At 43.1% G+C, this 19,512-nt stretch overlaps 1 protein-coding gene and 1 long non-coding RNA gene across 8 annotated transcripts in view; one reads left to right on the top strand and one right to left on the bottom strand.

The window, feature by feature from the left end:
* The window catches only part of LOC112978971 (uncharacterized), a 55,916-nt gene extending 42,595 nt beyond the window's left edge, over positions 1-13,321 (top strand). The window contains exons 4-5 of the long non-coding RNA XR_003258064.2: positions 12,402-12,497; positions 13,125-13,321. This is a non-coding gene — a long non-coding RNA (uncharacterized LOC112978971). The remainder of the gene's footprint in view (positions 1-12,401; positions 12,498-13,124) is intronic.
* KCNC1 (potassium voltage-gated channel subfamily C member 1) overlaps positions 1-19,512 on the bottom strand; it is a 107,910-nt gene that overhangs the window by 65,851 nt on the left and 22,547 nt on the right. The gene's annotated exons all lie outside the window — the stretch shown is intronic.

The following is a 19,512-nucleotide window of genomic DNA, read 5'->3' as shown; positions in this document are numbered from 1 at the left end:
TCCTGAGGTACGCTATGGGCGAGGAGAAGAAAGGTTTGGCTGCCTCCGAACCTCGGGAACAGCCCAGGCGGGGGGAAGGCAGAGCGTGACAAAAGTTTAGCTGTCGAAAGCTGGACAGGGGCCGTGGTGGAGGGTTTGTGGCTGTCCTTGCAGACTAGGCGGTAACGCTCAGGAATTTTCCACTGAAATAGATTTCAGTTAAATAAATTTGCATGTTTGGGAAAATCTGATTTTTATTCCCCTTCCTATTACCCTAAGAAAGGTTCAATTTGGTTGAAATACTTTGATCTTCTCTCAGAGAAACAGCAATTGAAGTATAGCCCTTCTGATCCGTTTGAAATGAGTTAGAAAGGGCTCAGCTTTATCAAGCTGAAATCAAGCATCTAAGTTTGGAGCTGGTTTGATTTTATGGGGCAGAAGGTCGGTGCTTGGAGGGGGTCGTCCTGTGCCTTCCTCTGGCTCTTGCTTGCTTTTACAGTCTAGGTAGAGAGCTGGCGCTGTATCTCCCATGATGCGGAGCTGTCTCTCTTTAACCAAGCTCTGCCACGGGCTGATGTAATCGATACCAGCGCTCGCTCTCAATTTGGGGCAGAGAAGAAATGCTATGTTCCAGCTGTGCCCAGCTGCTCTTCTCTGCTGGCTGGGAGAGGAGGAGGAGGAAATGCCTCAAATTCTCCCGCATTTTTCAGTGGTACCATCACTTAGGTCTTTGGAAGAGGGCTGAGACTTGCCTCCCCCTCGCAGGGAGGGAGCAGACGTGACCTGAGCGCTCCTTTCTGCTCTTGCCTTGCCCCGCGTCGCGCTGGGCTCATTGCTGCCGCCGTTGGGCACAGCAGCCCTCTGCCGCAGGCGGAGAGCTGAGTGCCGATGGCAAGGGGGGAGCAGGAAGGAGCGCTGAGAGCAGGAGCCTTTTCCCGCGGCAGTTATTTCCTTCCTCTCGCTTCTCATTCAGCCCTGACAGCCCTTTCGTATCTTGTGGTACAACATGCCCTTTGTCCCGGCACCAGCGGGTTCACTGGTGGCGGCAGCGGAGGGACTGGTGGTGGCAGCACGCAGGCTGCGGCTGCTGGTGTGGGGCAGGCAGCGTTGTTGGCGCACGTTATCACACAGCCGGCGGCCTGACTGCAGATAGCTGGAGACACTGAGACCGGTACAGCTGTTCTGAAAAAAGGTACCGTTGAAAACTTTAGAGAAGTGGGCGATTAGTAAGTTTTATTAAAAAGATCACTAGAATTATTTCTGTAGCGTTTTTAATGTTCCTTTCAAATTGCAGTTGTCCATTATTTACTCTGTGTGGTTTTTTCCCCTTTGCTATGTTTGGCTCTGTTTCTGCTCAGCTTAAGCCATAGTGTTTTGCGCAAGGCAATGAGAATGAATTTGACCCACTCAGCTGGCACCAAGAAAATGCAGTTAAACCCAAAGTTGAACCTCAGCAGCATGTGAGATATTGCACAGCTTCCTAGTAACGGGTGTCTTCCAATATCCTCAGAAGTAGCTGCGTGTTATGGGGTTAGAAGCTCCATTACTGTCCTCCAGTCTAGCCGTTTCGTTACCATAGGGAGCTAAGCTGCTGAAGAAATATCCCTACAAATTGAAGAGTTAAACCATTTCAGAGCAATAGGAAACATACGTAATTTCCCTGGAAGCGTGTGCCTTTTTTTCCTTTGATATGTGTATACTGTATTTTCACCTTACCAACTTCACCTTCCCTCGATGCCTTTGCCTCCCTCCTTGTTTGCACATGGTACTTAGATGGGATTATACCCTGCGACTGATCAAAAGCCTTTCTTGATTGTCATGGCAGCATGTTAGTCAAAAGCAAATCCTGACAGCGCACAGACTGTGTAATTTTGGAGGGGAAGAGGAGAAAAGGGTCTTTGGAGTTCCACTCCAAAACGAAAAGAACTTTTTTGAACTTTTAGGCCAAAGACTGGTAATTCTTACAAGGGATATCTCATTACTGGAGAAAATGAGAATTGGGGATATTCTTCCCCAGGCCTTAAAGCTAAAAATTGCAGCATGACTTAGAAAATGATCTGATCTCAGCTGGTTTGAAAAGCAGAATGAGAATAGCTCTCAGACATTTCTTCTGCCCCAAAGGAAGATTAAAGCCAAATGTCATTGACAAATGATTAATTTTTACTGGCTCCCCTGTTCCAAAGAGAAGCTCTTCCTCCAGTCTCTCCTCTACCATTACTCTACCATGGAGTTTCAACCAAGTAGCATGCTCCCTTTAGGAAAATTGGGCTAATATCTCTTATTAGTCTCATAGGCTCTAATCACTAATTTAAATGTTAGAAAACAATCTAAGAATTTCAGCTGAATAATTTTGCATAAATTGAGTATTATCCCAGATTGTGTTCACACAATCAGTACTTCCCCCCCCACACACCTTTCTCTCCCTTTCTCCCTTTTTACAGTAGTAGCATCTTTAAAGGACAGGAGAACTGCAGTTAAAGTAACTAAGTGAAAGAATCACTTCAACACGGCTCAGTCAAGTTGGTTAACAAAAAAATGGAGTTGCATGCCCTGATCTTTCTTCTCCTTGCGTGGCATTTCCAGCCCAAGTTGACCTCTCTCCTGTCAGTTCCCGCTGCTGCTGTTTGAAGCTTACAGTATGGTCTTGCCCTTTGGAGTGTTAGATTTGTGGATTCCTCTCTGCATTTTAAAACTGTCCCTAATTTCAGCTTGAAGTTTATGATATTTTTAATGACAAGTGCTCTGTGCAGAGTACATCTGTAATGATTGTCTTTCAAAGGATCTTTTCCCTTGTATCAGAAACCTAGAGGGTGACATTTTAATGTTTTTTTTTTAAAGAACTGTCTCCAGTTGGAGAATGGCTCTAAATGTTAGATGAAAGGAGAAGCTGCCTGAAGGACAAATCAATCCCCCCCGCCTTCCTTCACATTAGTTAAGGAGCAATCATCAAAAGCTCCTCTCCATTAGAAATCTGCGACTTAAGAAAGTGAATTAGGATAGTAATAGTAATTGTATTAGATTCTTTGAAGCTGTGATATTCCATAGCAACTTCACAACCAGTCTAGCCGCAGTATCATCGGTCTATCAGAAATAAAGTGGCTAGCTCTAATTCAACAGGGATCTTCGCTCAGAGAGGAGCAGTGATGTTAGAACAGCATGAAACATAGCTTTCAGTGCAGGGCACAGGAAGAGCACTTCTTCTCTTAAAGATCAGTGGTATTAGTAGAGTCATTGATCAATGGTATTTGTAGAGGGAAAGTAGCTATTGATCTTTTCATCACATTAATTTTCAGCTCATTTATTATCCTGCATAAATGGCTGAAGATGTTCTCTGTATTACCATCTAGGGGTATATTAGTCTTTGCCAACAGGCCTGAGTGTGGACTGCTAGGCAGCTCTATGACACTGAGCAGAGCCAAGAAAGAAACTGCACCTTAGGAACCCATGTTTTCCACAAAGTCAGACTCTGTCCATATTCCTCCGCTACCTCCGAGTGGTCTAAACTAAAAAATTTACTTCAGGTTTCTAAAAGGCTGAACTTGGGTATGTGGCTAAGACGGAGTACATCTCCAGAATAGCAAACTGTTGAGCCAAAGCCACCTTTTCACTGCAGTGGTCTGCCCCTACCTGCAGAAGAGCTACCAGCCACTTTTTTTGACCATCAATTACAAACCCTTGTGCCAGCTCATTTCTCCTGTCCTTCTTGCTGTGTTTATAAAGGGGAGATACCCAGCACCCATCCTTGTCCTCTGCATCTGTGAATGTCAAGACGAGGGAAGCAGGCTTCAGGGAGGAACTTTGCTATTGCTCATGTGTCTGTGCCAATGTATTGGACTGGTCCATGATTTTCTGATTTTAATGAGTCTGGAACTCATCCCAGGCTCAGACAGTCACTGCTGTGAATTCAGATGATTTTCCTTTCCTGCACATATTTTATTTTCTGTAACCCAGGAAAGTAGTTTAAATCACATCCAGTCATGCGACAGAATAATTTTATTGATGTGAAAGCTTTCTCAAAGCAGTTAGAGATGGGTGTGACGACACCAAATCTGATTTGTCATTCTTTCTGTTTAGATCTTTGAGAAAGGGGATTTGGATATTGTGACCTTGGCCTGCCTTTTGCATGGGTCTTAGGCTAAAACTTCAGCTTTGAACACTAATGAAGTTCAGAAATTCAAAACTGGAACTGAGCTTTCTGACAGAAACTCACCTCCAACAATGCCCTCCTGAAGAAATATAACAGATCTTCGGCTATTCCTAAGTGCAGTGGACAATATACTACCTTAGCATGAAACAGACTCGTTCTTAAAATTTTTTGGGTTCTTAAAGGGCACCTGGACAATGCCGGTGCAGAACACTTCTCCCTTTCCATGCCTACATGGACTTCTATCATTGTGTCTCGGGCTCCTGCTGTTTCCCATGCAGGTTGCATCCTGTGAACACAGCAGAAACAAGGAATGACCTGACGATAGCAGCTTCATACCAAATAGAAATACCAGGGAATAAACTAAGAGCCTCACATAAATCCATGTGATGTTCAACTTCAATGAGATAGTACAATGTGTATGTGTGTGGGAAAGCTATTTTTTCCTAACTTAGGCTTTACAAACACTGAAAGTGTGAGGCTGAATCAAGAATCTGCAAAATATTTCTTGAAAAATGGTTTTATTTGATTGCCTTGATAGGGTTTTGAAATAAGATTTCATGTCACTTTGTCGTCTCTGCTTTTATCAGGGTATTCTTAGCTCTACTGGACTTTGTAATGAGCAGTTATTAGAAAATCCTGTGCTCGTACTGAGACCTTTCTCTCAAAGTGATAATCAATTATTTCTCACCATAAAAAGTGAAAAATAAAAGCTGAGGATGCTAGTCCGGTTTTTTTGAGCATTCACTGAGCCATGTTTTCCACCAGCAGATCTTGTTCAGGTATCGTCACCAAAAAAAGAGGTGCAGGGTTCTGGCACATGACTGCCATTAATGCAGGCGCAGGCATCCAGCAGCGCTCTGAGAGCGCTCGGCTCAAGGACTGCCCTGATTTCAGCCAGCTTCGGATCGCTTCCAGGACGCAGTTAAATGAGACCGTTCTCTCGGTGAAATCACGAGCCCAGTAATCTTGCTTCTGCTTCTCTTTTTCCTGAAAGCCACCCAGGGGGTTCAAAGGAAGGGTGCTGCTATGAGAGCCGGGGCAGAGCACGCCTCTCTCTCGGTGGCCTTCCCCGCAGTGCCGCGGAGCAGCTGCCTCCTCGCACGCGGCCACGGATGCCGCAGCGCGGCCCTGCTGAAATCCTGACGTCCGGGCTGGCTTCAGCCCTGATTCAACGGACCTCGTCATTGCCTAAATTCATGGAAAACATCTTATCTCTAACGTGCTTAAAAACCTTCGCTTACCTAATAACGTGGAAGTTATCCCCATTTTGCAGTAGGGAAATCAAAGGAGAGGAATGAAAGCGTGGCCTGTGTTTCTGCTTCTGCTTAGCCAAGCGAGCTGCTGGGGAGACCTGAAGGCAGGCACCAGCGGGATTGCAGCTGCTCCCTGCCTCCCAACAGCTAGCGACAACTGTAATTGCCAAGGGCTGAGCTTTCTCTTTTGTTTTGCCTTTTTTTTTAAGCGTTATCTGTTCTTCTTTGATAAAAATGTATAAAAGATTACTTAATCTTTGCACTTGGAATACAAGCCCTGGATCCCTGGCTGGGCTGAGCAGAAGCAGGACATGATCTGCTCGCGCTGCTCACTCTGGCGAAAGCAGGAGGAAGGCCACCTAGATGCTCTTAAGGCTGACAAGTAGCTGCCATTAAGATTAATGGAATATTTGTGTTAGTCTACCTCCACTGCTGTTTAATAATTGGAGACTTCATATATTTTAACCTAGCGAAGCTTTTTGCAAAGCTTGTATCCTTGGGAATGTACTTGCCGGTGTTGACTGGTTAGTGGTTATTCCAATTTCTAGCTGATTTATTTTATACTCAGTAGCAACACTAAGTGTGTTAATTTGCTGATTTTGTGTTTTGTACTGGACTCAGAATAAATATATTTGTATTTTAAACGGGGTTTAGAAACACCTTCTTTGCACCTGAGTTTCTAGTTCCTATATAGAATTCCTCTGGCAGTAAATGGGAATTTCATGAGGAGACTGTTCATAGGATTTGGCTTTTGGGGAACTTGGTTTCAGGACTGCAGAGAAGCTAGACTTTCAAAAATATTTTTTTTGTTTTAGGACAAGATAATATGTCTTAATTCTTTACATGGGGTATTTGATCACATGAAATTCTCAGCAGTGCCAGTGGCAGTTTTTCTTGTGAAAGGGACTGTGAGATGAGATCCACAGTATCTAGCTGTCTCATTGTGGAAAAACTGTGAAATATATATATATATTTTTTCAGAGACTTCAGAACAAACAGATATGTTTCAGTCTTTTCACTCCAAAATTTTTTTTCTGTACCTTTCTCCCTTTTATAGATTGAGAATACAAAAAGATAGGGAAATTTTACTGGAGAGGATAATCAGACTTGAGGATGCAAATATTATAATGTATTTAGCTATGAGAAAGAGGAACTATTGTTTGTTTTATTAAGTCTTTCTAGCTAAGTAATTTTCTGTTTTGTTTTTTTTTTAAGTTCTTCTCTACCAGGTCCTAAGGTCCCAGGTTCTGGTCCTCTCACTGGCCTGACTTTTTATGCATATCAGTAGCATCATTTACTCCAAAAGGACTATTTAGGCAATCAAGTTAAGCATGTGTTTAAAGGCTTTGTTGGTTTAAAATGAAAATGGTCAGCAGCTGTGAGAAACAAGGCCTTAAGCCTTTATTAGAATGAGTAATTAATCTTCAGACTTGGTGAGAAGGGAGATATTAATTGACTTCTTTTCTGCCAGGTCTTAAGTGACTTCGTTTTGTCTAAATCAAAGTAATTAAAAAAAAGACTAAAAATGTAAAGTTTATTCAGTACAGAATTTCATCCAGGCAATCCTGGTCTGCCAAGTGAATGGTTTTCAAGTAGGAACAGCATTCTCTCTGAAAGCCAAGTAAATATTATTGGTAGGATATTTTCCTCTAATCTTTTCGGAATTAAGAGTGGATTTTTTTTCTTAATTTTTGAATGGCAGGTTTTCAAGTTTCCTGACAGATGCTGCTGCTAAATTCAGAGTCCTGACTGGGTTCAAAGCAGGTCTCGGTACTGATGCCAGATCAGGCTGACAGAACTTTTTGCACATAGAGTTCAACAGAAATAAAAATCCTGCCTGCTCTATTTTGTGTGTGTTGGGGCTCTGCATAAGTGAGCATAAATCTCCTAAGACTCCTCAATAAAAGCAGATATGACCTTGCAGTTTTAGATGTGGAACCTGAAAGCAAAATTCTAACTTGGAAATAAATTTGAAACTTCTTTAAAAACAAAATGATTTGGATTTGAGTTTCTACTCTTTTTCTTTCTTTTTGATTAAACTGATAAAGTAAAAATAATTCATAGGGAAAAAATGACATTGCTCGAGCTAATCCAGTTCCTGTAGCATTGTGCCTTTAAAGTGGACAGCTTGACTTGTAGACCCCCTTGCTCACCCTCGTTCCTCCTCTGTGGATATCCAGGACATCTCCGGCCATCCTTAAGGCAGCTCTGCCTCCTCCTGAACGGCCTTGTCTTGGTCGTTAATGCTGGACAAAAAGGATTACTTTGGCTGTGCTTGGCAAGTAATTGACCAAAGATATGAAGTAACGATGGCATATTAAAGCATGTATCGTGCTTAAATAGCACTTGTATGACTCTAAAGGGAAAGGATGGAGATGTACAGTCATTCAGAGCCTATCGAGGGTTTATGATATCCTGTGCACTGTTTAAAAAGTTTTACGTCTAATGGTTTGGCAAGGTAAGAACGTTTTGCGCATAACACTTTGTGGAGTGAGGGTTGGCATCCTCCCAAAACCAACAGAGGGAGGCAATGCTTACGTTTTATTTTTATAGATGGTTAAAAGCAGTAAGTGTGCAACATTGTTATTGCGTTTGAGTGAGTTTTACTGCGTGATAATATATTGAAATCATCTCAAAAGTGCAGCCAATAGCACTGATATTTCCGTGCCTAAGAATGGGCACCTACTTGCTATACTTCTGTGCTAAAGATGAGAATGAAATCTGCGTTTGGACATTTTGTCCGAAAAAAATTGGCCAGGGCACAGCCAGACCTTTGGGTCTAACTCTGGCCTTGGGTTGTCAGAGGCTCTTAAAGGAGCCGTGCTGCCATGCAGTCCTTACGCGTGGTTAGAAATTGGTCTCAAGACAAGAGGTGAAATTCCGGTCCACCTCCAAATCCCTGAGGGCTTGTCCTTGGCTTCACCGCAGGCCTTTCAACAGGGGAGAAATAGGTGATAGGATGAAGACAGTGTGAAAGGTCCTCTCTTAGTTGCCAAATGACAAAGGAATAGAGTGAAGCACAGGGTCCTGCAGACCTGTCTTTGAGGTCAAGAGTGTCTGGATGGGATCCCACTTCAGGGAACTTTCCCCATAATTTGGCTTTTAGGGCTCTTGGGGACACAAGCTGCTTATCTGGCTAAAAATGGACCGTTCTTTGAAAACTGCTGCGTATTTTCCTATCTTATTGGGGTCAGAAAATCAGGGGTGATGGGGGGTGGTCTGATGGCTCGAAGCCATCTCAGCTCTCAGAAGGGTCGAGATGGACGCTTCATCCTTACTCCGCTCACCAACATATAATCAAAGCAGTTCCCAAAATGCAAGGGAGAGATGCATTATGTCTCCTATTTCTGGGCGCTGGTCCAGCTAAGCAAGAAATACACATTTAAAGAGTGAAACCTTTGATGCCCAGTTCGTACGCTTTAAGTTATTTGAGTTCTCTGCTAGATTGGGGTCCTAATCTTTTTTCTTCTTCTTCTTCTTTGCCCTCTAATTAGTGCAGCTGCTTAGCAAAGATATTTCCCATGACTTAGTGGTAAGTCGCCATTTTATATTTCCTTTTTAACATCCCCAAAGTGAATTCTCTTCAAAGATCAGCACCAATTAGCACTAATCTTCCTGTGGTCATTGGCAGGCTTTCAATACTTTGTCGTGCTTAAGGAATACATTAAAGTTAAGTTAGTTTTAGTACCACAGGGCAACGGACACAGAATTTTTTTTTTTTTGGTAACGTTTCAGTTTTGTATCTTTAATAATGATTCTTTAGTACTGAAGATGTTTCATAGAGTCAGAGGGCTCCACTTATTTCATTAGAATGAAATGGAGATTACACATAAGACATTAAGGAGCCTGTAAATCCCCACTCTTGTGTGCAGGCTTTTTTTCACAGTGATTTATACTAAGCTCAGAATAATCTCTTTAGAACTGTAAGTACAGTAAATAAGGCCAAATTTCACATTACAGGAGAGCATTTGGATTGAAATTAGTAGATGTATGTGAGGGCTAAATCTGACCAGCTCTGTTACGGATGCTCTGGCAGTAAGATATGAGGGGAAGGAGCAGGGAGATCAGTGGTTTGGTTTTGATCTCTTGGGACTCCCTCTAAATCAGGAAGGAAATAATCTAAAATTAATGCAGTGACAGCGGTAATAGTGGTGTAAGAACATACTCAGATCCATTATCCTCTAATTCCAGTTACTACAGGAAGGCCGAGACTGTAGTGTGTTCCCAAAACGCTGTGAAATGCCTTGTTGCCTTCGCAGTTGCGGTTCCTGGCCGGCGGTCGAGCCGCCACCGTCAGTGCTCACCCCTCCGTGCCTCCCTGCCTTGCCACCTGCCCAGAATATGCAAAGGGTTCGCGCAGCGCTGCAGAGTGACAACTGCAGGGTAAATATGGTATCCTGGTGCCAGCGAAACTGCTTTCCACTTTACCCCCAAACCATTGCTCCCTGTCTGTTAGGCTCAAACTAAGAAAAGTCCCCCTCTCACTCGTTTCTTCTCCTTTTCTATCATTGCTAATATATTTTAGGATTTCACTCCTGCACAAACCAAGCTCTGAAAAAATCTGCTCTGTGATCTGTGTGGCAAAACGGTTAGCCCTGAGCCCGCTGCCACTGCTGAGTGGTCCGATGGCCAGGTACCTGCGGGTGGGGGACCTGCCCTTGGCCAGCTGTTGCACAAGCCCCGATTTAGATGTTGCCTCATTTCTGGAGCACCAGCCCACACAGATGGTCTAAGATATTGTTTTGGTGTTGCTATTTTTTGTTAGATGACCCTAGTGAGAATTAATCTGAGTTTAGGATTCAGTTTATTCCTGTGGCTGGAAAATATAGTGCCGTGTTTTTCCATGCTGTCTCGGCAATATTGTTGTTCTGTGGAGACAGACATTTTAGAAGTGCCGCTGATGCTAGGGAAGCTGGATTGGAAGGAAAACAGCGACTTTCTTTAGTTACAGCTAATAATGCTGTTCTTACTAGCTCAGAAGCCCTCTTAGTTTTCTGCCTCATCAGTGGCATACAACCAGGGTCCTCGGTTTTTGTGCTGGGGTGAGTCAGGAGCCGTTGGGTGGCAAGCCCTGTTCGTGAGGCTGGGATGGCCACCACGAACAGGGCTTGCTGTGGGCGATCGGGGCCGACCTCCTCATCACGCGGTCCCTGAGCTGCTGGTGTCTCCTTACATTCCTGATAGATGCTGTGATGTCCCAGTGTGCATGAGGACTTCTCCTTTCCCTCCTTCCCTTCCTGTCCCCCAGCCTCAGTCCCTGGGGCTATCTGAAATGAAGCTGATGCAAATGTGGTCTTTCTGGGGAGCCTTTGTGTCTGGGGGTGTTGAGGACTTAGTGCACGAAAGCGAGCCCCAAGGCAGGAGGAATTTGTGGCTGTATTGCATGTCACTATCGGCAGTCCCTTGGAAACTGTCTGACCTAGAACGGGGCATCTTAGCAGCAGAGAGACGACGAGTCTTCCATCCTCCTCGTGTTATTCAGGCCCTGAATCGGTTCTTGAAAGCAATGTGTTTGTGCTATTTCTGTTTTTTGTTTTTTTTATAGGAAGCTGCATAATTGTTTAAAAAAAAAAAGCCTCATTAAATCAGAATGAAATTAAACTAGCCTGGTTCGTTCCAACTATATTATATTTGTTAGCTGTTCTTTGTTTTGGTTGTGTGCATTGTATTTGGCCAGCATTACTTTTGTTTGGGATATGGGTAGGCAGGAGGGAAAATGAACTCTCATTGCAAATATTTGGGAAGAAGGAAAACAGGCTGCATGAGAGAAAAATGTTTGAGCTATGTGCTCTTGAACATTGCCTTAGTATTTGGCTAGGTTTTACCTTATATATCACAACGCAAGAGAGACCTGTATTTAGGAGTCTCCTTGCAAGTAAATAAAAGGTTTCCTGCTACCCTACAGGCTACCTCATTTTCTTCCAGCAGTTCATAAAGCTGTGGCATGTCAAAAAATCCCCCAGATATATTGACTTGTTTTTCCATTAAAAATTAATTGCTTCCCATTTGATTGAAAAATGACCCTTGAATGTGCTGTGGTTTCAAGTATACTTAAAGCTCCTAGCCTTTGGTTGAATGAACAGAACAGATATTGGTAAGTCACGGCTTAATTTTTGGTTGTACAGCCCCACCTATAAGTTAACAGTCTACTTGCTAAGTCTTATCCTAACCATAAGTTTGAGAGACTTAAGCTAATCGGTTGTGTATATCAAAACACCACTGTTCTCTAACTGTAGTTGGTTTTACATACTGAGTTCTGGTATCTGCCTGTTTTATTTCCTTCCATCTGAGGAAACGATAATTCATGTTTAAATGTCTAAAAAAATGTAAGTAAAATCACATATCTAGTCTGTGGGCAAATCAAAACAGTGTCCAAGCAAATGCCTTCAGTTATTTTGGGTGTGCACACAAGTGATTTGAACAGACGACTGAAATAACTGCACATAACAACTGGGCATGTACCTCAGTGCCCACCCTGCTTGAAAGAGCAGGCTCATGATTTCCTATTACTGTTAACTGCAGGAAAATTAGCTTTATAAACAAATTCAGTTATGTGCTTTTCCGATACTCTGCTGGTTGCAAATTGTCTCATGTCTTACTCCAACCTGCCCAGCAAATTTGGTCCGTGTCTATGCCCATTCCGGTTGTCCTAAAACAGACTTAACTCTCTGCTGTTCCACATCATTAATTGCAATCAGCTCCTGCAGCTCCTGTCATTTGGATCCTCATCCATGTGTTTACTTTACTGATCTTTGATTTTGGATTGAATTTGAACTAGTAATTTTGTTTGGGTTATACCTCCTTGTATTTCTTCTCAATGTTGTGCTTTTTAACTTTTTTTTTTTAACCAGACACTACAAAGCACAAAACATCAATTAAAACATCAATTAAAGAGTCTGCACAAGATAAATTGATTTCTCTTTTCAACTGGACAATGTGCTCAAAATGCAAAATCCTCTACTTTGTTAACCAGGCCACTTTGTGTTTCTTAGTCTGTTCTCCCTCTCTGGCTCTTCTTGTAGTGCCATGGAAAGTTCTGCATGCGGATGAAGCGGAGAATACGAATGGAGAGCGTGATGTATCCCTGAGGAGACACTGATCCTTTAGGTGTCATAGTGGTAATGGCTTTTTTTTTTTCTTTCCCCTTAATTTAGTGTGTGTCTGGATGGCGTTCAAGAAAGTCAAACCTTTTCTGTCTGAAAGCAGAGTGGCATCTTTTATGTAGAGAAACGGCACTGTGGATCCCTGTAAAATTTGCAGGAAGACTGCTGGGTTGTTGTGTGTGTGTGAGGGAGGAGGGCAGACAGGAAAATCTGCATGCGGCACATCAAATTATTATTTAAACAGTTCTGGCAGAATCTGTCAAGGAAAGTAAGATAAATCAGGGTGAAGGCAAAAGCAATTGTGTAAGGTAGTTTATACAAAGCAGTTGCCATTATAAATAATAAGGCAAAAAAGGCATTCTTTGGAAACTTTCCAGTTTGTTTTTACCAGTTCTGCCTTAAATAACTGACGGTTTTGTAGTACTTTGTGTTCTCACTCATTGTTCTTCCTTTGTGATGGAAATCTCCTCAAGGACTTGGCCAAGAAGGACAAGGCTTCTTGGTTTGATCATAAATCAACTGAGTATGAAGTCCTAGAAGACTTCTACCGGGTGTATCTAGATTTTTGTTGTCCTTGTTTGTATGTTTTTTTTTACATCAGATGTCCTTGGATCTACCACTAAGGCTGTGTTCTTTTTATAGACCTCCTGGCATCCAAGGCTTGATCCTAGCCTCGAGCTAGGAACCCTCCCAGCTAAGCAGGGCTGTGAAGGCTTGGTCATTAATACAGCGTCGAACTGCACCTCTCTCTTCTCCGGGGAAGCGTTGCCAAAGCCGCCCAGCTCGCTCGGTGAAGCGTGCTGCTTTTGTCCGTGGCAGGTAACGCCGTGCAATCTTCCTTTTATCACTGCTCTTACCGCCCTGCCCCGGCAAGCGCAGGGTGTCCCGTGCACCCTAGCCCAGCTCCGGGAAGGAGGGTGGCTGGCAGCAGCCTCCTCTCCTGAGGGTGACTTCGGAGTACATGAAAGAGGAGCTGTCGGCCAGACAAATTATAATAGCTGAGGCAGCAACCTGCTCCCGGCTGCTGTCGGTCTGCAGACCTTCCCTCCTTAGAGGGCTTGGATAATAAGAAGTGAGGACAGGGACATTATCCTGACAGACTTTGAGGATTTTAGGCTGTTGACATGTTGTCGTCTTCATAAATCACAGGAAACTGTGGTGAACATCTAATTTTAAGGAAAGGGTAGACTGTTCTGAAGCTAAGTGGTCCTGAGCAAGACCGTAAGAAAACATTGGAGTCAACTTGTCCTTCAGCTTAGGAGCATGCAAATTCTTGCACATCTTGAAAATCTCAGGCAAAATACTCAAGAAAATCATTCTTCCTGTCAGGAGTAGTTACAGAAATGCTACCTCTGATGGCCCAAATTCCCTTGGCCAGAGAGAGTGCTGCCAATTGCTGTATTTAGTATCAGTGCAGCATAAAAGTCTGCTGCTGTCCCAGACATCTGCCAATACCAGATGAATTGCTTGGTTGAGTCTGGAGAACACAAACAGGTGAGGTGCTGTTCCCATTGCAGTCGATGATGAAATGCTTACTGATCTCAGTGGAGTAGGGTAATTCATATCTGGGGAAATGTTTAAACCCATGGTATCTTAAAATATTTATTAGTATCTTGAAATGCCTGATTTTTTTTTTTTCTTTTTTGCTCATACCTTGCTTCTCCTTTCTGCCTGCATTGGGGTAAAGGCCTGGTTTGTGAAATCTGAGGTATGGTATAGACATTATTACTGTGCTAATTCTAAGATAAATATTAACCAATCCTAAATTAAAAAAAATATTTCATAAACCAATGGGTAGGTGATGGTTTATGTACTCAAGCAATGAGATATATATTTCCCTTGTAACTGGAGTGTGTTTCTCTTGCTATAGTGAAATGCTGGCCAAATAATTAGTTAACCTGCAAAACATTTTTATTTGAAAAAGTTGTGTTAACTTCAGTAAAATTAGAATTAACCATTCATAAAAGCATGGATGTTCATCCTCTATCCCCTTTGTTTGGAAAATGTCTACTAGTGAAGTTGTTCTACAATTGGAAAAACTTAAACAGAGGAACATTTCTCAAAAGGACAGATCCATAATGGAATTTGTTAGTTTAGGCACCAAATCCCTTGAAATCATTCCTTATTATTTAGATCTCGGAAACTCAAGCCAGTGTTTTCAACTGGCTTGAAAATCCCATTGAGTAACCAGCAGGTGCCTTAATGAATGGAGATGATATGGTAGTATTGAGAGACAAAGGAGAAGCTACAGTGAGGACAAATGAAGGCTCTGTTGACACATGGCAGCTGTGTAATTTTAATTGTTTAAAAGGAAGCTGATCCACAGGGGACATCTAAGTGTGGCCTTTGGGACTTGGCTTTTTTCCTCATTTTTGCCTCTCTCTGGCCGTGAGCAGCCCGCAGGCCCTGCTCAGACGGCGCAAGGCTGTCCCCGGCGGAGGAGCCGTTGCCTTTCGAGGGGCACATCCCTCCTCGCAGGGCAGCGCTGGCTGCGACGCGCTTGCGGCTCTGCAGCAGCCCTGCCGGGGACAGGCGGACGTCCCCGAGAGCAGCGACAAACAGCCAGAAGGTGACAGCAACAGCACTTGCCTGTTGTGAATGGAAATGCTAAAAGCCAACGAGCGGCACTGCCTAATAAGACTCCCCTGTGAAAGCATTTTGAGGTCCACCTCCACTCTAAAATTGAAGTAATGTGATATAACAGACTGTGCTGTACCTGCTAGAAAGGCAGCGGCAGCACCTCTTAGCCCGAGTGCTGCAGGAGGAGCTGGAAACCTCCGTCACGGTGCCGGGGCTCACCAGCGCTGCAGCAGCCAGCCGAGCAAAGCCGGCTTGGCTGTGGTCAGCAATAACAGCAGAACAACTGAGATTTCCAAGCACAAAATCCTCGGGGTTTGTGCTGGGGCTCTTTGTTTCAGGCCGTGTAACCAGTGCAGCAAGGGATGTCCGTAAATAGCTCGATTTTGTTTCTACTGCAACGAATCTATTGCTGACTCCAGTAGGATTTGGGCTGCAGAGTGGTCAGCATACATTATACGAACATATTTCTGTTGGAGGTTTGGTATTGCCTATTACTCTTCAGGTAAGAAAATAATTTAAAGCGTGCTGTGACTATGGTAGCCTGGAACCACTGTGTTAAGGAGAGAAATGAATGACGGTGCCCCATTTTTAAGCAGCTAGTCCTGTCTCCTAGCCAACACAAACACATTTCACAAAACATATGTGGACTGTGAGAAGCTGGTAGGAAACTAGTTCAGGAGTTTCCATCCTTGCAAGTTGTTTGTCTTCCATTCTTCTGTTATTTTCATGACTAAACAAATTGACTTGGATGCCTTAGTTTCTACTCAATGAAACTTCAGTACTCGGCAGGGATTCAGTAAACCAGAAACTAGGCTTGGTGCTCAAGAAGTTGCTTCCATTCTGAGAACGTGTTTCTAGAGAAGTAGGGCGTGAGCAAATGTGGGTAGTGAAAGAAGAGGCACCAACCATTGCAGTCTTGATTTCTGAAGGCATTTCCTGAGTTATTTTAAAGGTTTTGCTTATGGTTACAGAAATCTTAACTTTGAATATGAACTGTCTTTTTAAATGAAGGATATTAAGCCTGGTCCTTTTCATCTCTTCATTTCAGTCACTTGCATGCTTATACTTCTTTGGTGTCCTGTCCTGAGTTTGCTCCCTGAGATTAACACACATTGACTTCTTCCGTGAAAACAGCATATACTTTTTTTTTTTTTTTAATCAGCTCTTATCCTTCATTTCACGTCATTTTCTATATGTCTTGGTTTGCTAATATGTATGGGTAACTTTTTATACAACAGATAAAGCAATTGGTAAATGAACTGTACTTTTGTATGTGATTTTTTCTAGGCTGGACTAAATGAATTTTCCCTATTTGGGTAAAACCTGTTTGATTTTTGTCCTAAATTAGAAGTTGCATTTACGTATTGGCAAAATATGGCATATAAAGTACGTCATATAGGACATTTACTCAGTGGTTACCAAAATGCAAGTAATAAATATTGTAGATATTAAAAATTATCTTCTAGAAAATGAATGCAAGCTGAGTCAAAAAGTACGTATATAAAAAAGACCCAAAGGTAGTCTTTGTTTACATGCTAGCAATTTACACCGATTTCTATGCCCCCACTTCTTTCTCTGTGCAGCCAGAGTCGTTACCACAGAAACAGCAACAACACATGGCACTGGGAGAGATAAAGCTCCTTCATTAAGAAAGACAATCCCTAGCATACAAATTCTCTCCATCTTATCACTGTTTGAAGGGTGTAAAATGCTGGCATGTCACCGTCTTCTTGCAAATTCGTTAATTCAGCCTTTGGTAGGGAAATACTTGTAGTTATACCCATCTGAACATGCTGGATAATGCAGGTTTTACTGAAATGTCGTCTTTGTGCCACTGTTGGACTGGAAACAGACCCACAGTATAGAGCTTGAATGGAGCGTGGAAGAATTGGGACAGAATTAGCTGCCACCTCCAAACATTGCTCTATGAGTTAAGGAGAACTTGTTCTGCTTTTTCCACAAGAGCTAAATAACATGCATTCAGAAGCTGTCGTCCTTGTGCAGGTCATTGCTGAATAGAGGGTTTGAAACTGTGTGGACTCAGAGTTTCCATGAGAGGATTGGTAGAAGTGAAAAGGACTTAACTCGTCCTTACCCTTTCCCTGAAGGCAGAGTAACAGGTTGTCTATGGACTAAAAATCCACTGAATTCAGGGAATTTGTGGATGCAGAGGTTGTAATCCACTTGTGTCTCCATAGCAAGACAAGAGTGGCCAGGGGCTTCCCTATCATCACTTTCCTTAGCACCAGTTGTGCTTAAAGACTGGAGAAGCAAAGTGGGCAAGAGAGGTTAACTTGACTTGCTCAAGACACTCAAGAGTGGGGAGGAGAGCAAGGACATCCCTACTGCCTAACTCCATACATCCCCTTTGCCTTTTATGAAACCCTGCCTTTGGGCTTTGACTGAAAGCACATCAGGTAAGACTGGACTTTTTACAACACTGTGTGCAGCATCCGGCAGTCCGCCTGCAATCTCCGGGCAGGAGCACTGGGCAGAGACAGGAGCAAAAGCTTTCCAGGGTGCTCATCACGAGCATCAGTGTGCAGGAGCCCCTCTCTCTGCAGGAGCCCATCTCTGTTCCCGTTCGTGCTGCTGGTGCTTAGCTCCCCTCCTCTTTCGAGCCAGTGAAGGACACACAGTCTGCCTCAGAGGCTCTGTCTGATTCCCACTCATGTGGCACAGAGGACAGAGTTTTGACACGGAGCAAGGGCAGCCCCCAGGAGTGCTGGTGTGCGTATGTGGCTGTTTGCCGGCGGCACCAGCTTTGCTGCTGAGGTGTCGGAGACTGTAGTTAAAATGCAGAGAATTAGGAAGGCCAGTACTCTTTCCTGTTACCCTGAGGTGGTAGGAAAGATTCCCGCTGTCAGCAGGGAGAAGTGACTGTTCCCACCACAGTCTCGCTGTTAATTATCCTGTGTGATGCTCTCACTCTTCAGTTTAAGAAATGGCTTTGAGGTAGCTCAACTTATTTTTAGGAAAACATTTTAGGAGATTGTATACGCCACCCTTGCACGGATACCAACAAACGTAGGCAGAGCTGTGCTCCTGAGCTGCTCTAGACCTCTGCCTGGTGGTGGTGTGCAGCTTTCAATGAAGACGTTGCTATCAATCAGCCTGTCACCTACCTCACTACCCACTTCTATTAAATGATTTCACTATCAGCTAAGATGGAGCACCCCAGTGAGTGGCATATTCTAAGTGTCGAGAGAGATTAGATACAGAAATTAGATGGATAACATCCAGGATGCTACGCTGGGTCCGCGAGCTCCTGGTATCATGGTTGCCAACGCATCCTGCTGCAGGCAGATAAAACCAAAGCTGCGCTGCTGCATTTTTGCCCTCAACAGTGGAGGCAAACTAGAGGTGAGTGAATTCAGGATCCTGAGAAATTTACAGTAACTATACGTATTGCACAAGCAATGTGGTGTCTGATTCTTGTACAGTAATACTGTAGCATATTATGCTATCCACTTTGATTTATCTTTTTTGTCTTGCTTTAGCGAGAACTCAACTGCACTCTAACCCCCTCTGTTTTCAGTTGCTTAAACCAGTAGCTTCTCAGTCTAGTTTTCCTCAGGATGGTCCTTGCCAAAAGATGATTTAAAAACTAATAATCAAAGTGTCATTAACAACTGGTCAGCTAAGAGATCTGAAATCAGAAAGCTGACAAGGACTAAGATGATAGCCATCCTTCAGGAAAATATCCTTCTCCCTGGGAAAATCAGTTTTAATTTGATGGAGTAGCACTGGATTTATAATTGGATACATACGCATTGAAGTACTGTCTTAGTTTCTGTCTTATTTTGATGGGAAAATGTTTTGTTGAGAAAGCAGCACTGTATATAGGTGATAAAAACAATTATAGCTACAGGTAAGGAGGAATATCATGTAAATGCTTGTTCCCACTGTTCGTATCCTTTGGAAACAGGCAGCAGGGGTACAGGCTTGGGAATATGCAAAGGGAAAACGGGAATAATAGTTACAGGAGGTCAATTGCCTTACCTCAGATGGCTCTGTGTTTGTGGTGTATATTATACAACTCTTTCAGAAATGTTTTAGAAATACTCAAAAATGTGTAGGATCTTTTAATTATTAATAAAAGGATATACCTATAAAAAGGAATAGCATGCTACTATCAGTTCATCTTTCTGGGGCTTAAGAGGAGTATGAAAGCATCTTAAAGTTCCCAATAAATTGTCTATATTTAGAAGTGTAATGACTTAAAGGTCCCAGAAGTTAATGCTTGGACACAGTAGAAAGCAGAGCATCTCTGCTCTATTTTCTTTAGAAAGATGTCTTTTCCAGTCTCCAGCTAGTGTAAAGTTAGGGCAGAAGAATTCCACATTTATGGGAAAAGAAGGAAATGCGTCTCAGAGTTTAGATAGATATATTTATATACCTCTCCCTCTCTCTCTCTATATATATAGGTATATAAATTAAGGCTCTTTTG

This window comes from Dromaius novaehollandiae, chromosome 5, assembly GCF_036370855.1.
Source record: "Dromaius novaehollandiae isolate bDroNov1 chromosome 5, bDroNov1.hap1, whole genome shotgun sequence".
Classification (NCBI taxonomy): Eukaryota; Metazoa; Chordata; class Aves; order Casuariiformes; family Dromaiidae; genus Dromaius; species Dromaius novaehollandiae.
The sequence above is the reverse complement of the archived record's forward strand: the minus strand, read 5'-3'. Positions and strand labels throughout refer to the sequence as shown.